A 1,610-nucleotide genomic window follows, 5' to 3' on the forward strand; every position below is an offset into this window, starting at 1 on the left:
TAGCTAACCATTGGACAGAAACACCCCTTGCGGAGCAAGTAGGTTTGAGCTACAACCCCCTTGCTACTACCTGCTCAACCCAGAGTCAGTGGAACAACCACTACTGCGGCTACTACCCAGGCGGGTGTTTAAAAGCTCAACCCGGAGCGAGTGGATTCACCACTACTGCCGCTACTACCCAGGCATCACAATCTCTGACCTGGAGTAAGTGGGACGAACCACAACCCTAACTACTGCCCAGGTATCTTAAGCATTAACCCGGAGCAAGCGGGACGAACCACAACCCTTGCTATTGCCCAGGTATCTCAAGCATATATTCATTCAATCTCAATTCATTTGATCAATCCTCATTGTTATCAATCTCAAACATTAACCTGGGGCAAGTGGGACGAACCCCAACCCTTACTACTACCCAGGTATCAGAGCTACATTCATTCAAAACTCCATAATTAAACTCATTTATTATAAACATCCTTTTTTGTCTCATACCCGGAGCAAGTGGACAACACCAGTGCCTACTATCCGGGGTTACACATCACATTTCAACATTTTCCATTATTATCCATTTAACACATTCATTCATTAATCATATCTGCATTTATACTCAGCCATAATCAATAATGACTTTGCCGTGACCCGGCAATAACTCAGCCATCCGGCTCATGGTTCAATCAAGAACCAGCCATTTATCAATAAATATAGCCCTTCGGCTCATGGCATACACGGTACTTCTACCGTCATCCTCCATATCTCATATAATCATCGTTGATCATCATTGATCATAACTTTTTCCCTTGCTTCACTCGCAAGTTACCACATCCCCTAGCTCCTTTCTCATTGCTAGGCATATCATAATGATTTAATACATAAGGGAAGAGATCGGAGGCTTAAAAATATGAGATTTGGCTTTTAAAACTCAAAAATCAACTTTGGGATGAAAACAGAGCCACGCGCACGCGTACTTCACGCGCACGCGTGGATGGCCACAAAACTCATCGACGCGTATGCGTCATGCACGCTAACGCGTGGATTGAAAAATACCCAAGCGACGCGCACACGTCCACCACGCGAACGCGTGGGTGCTCTCGTGCCCCAGGCACAAAACAGGCACAGTTCAGGCACAACCCTCTGAAAAATGGCTGGGCATTGGGTGCAGCACATCGGCGTGCCCGCGCACACGTGGATGGCGTTTTCTGAAAGAACGGCGCGTACGCGCCAAGTGCGCCTACGCGGGAGGGGCCATTCTGCTAAAAATTTTCGAAGTTAAAAGATGCAGAATTGATAGATTCAACCCCCAATCTTTCAACGGGCATAACTTTCTCATTTTAAATCATTTTTTACCCGTTCTTCGAACGGCATGGACATCCTGGATCCAATTTCATTTCTAAATAGCTTTGGCACAAAACAGAGATCCGTAGTCCAAGTTATGTCTCGTCAAAGTATGCCCAAAAACCATATTTTTCATACAAAACCACAAAATTCCATTTTCAACTCTTTTCAAAATCAACCAAAACATGCCAATTTCAACCCTTTTTGAAACCAATCAAAATATACCAAAATTAACATCAAGCCTCCTCAACTCATACATTAACACTTTACCACGATTCACA

Source organism: Arachis duranensis, chromosome 2 (assembly GCF_000817695.3).
Source record: "Arachis duranensis cultivar V14167 chromosome 2, aradu.V14167.gnm2.J7QH, whole genome shotgun sequence".
NCBI classification, from domain to species: Eukaryota; Viridiplantae; Streptophyta; class Magnoliopsida; order Fabales; family Fabaceae; genus Arachis; species Arachis duranensis.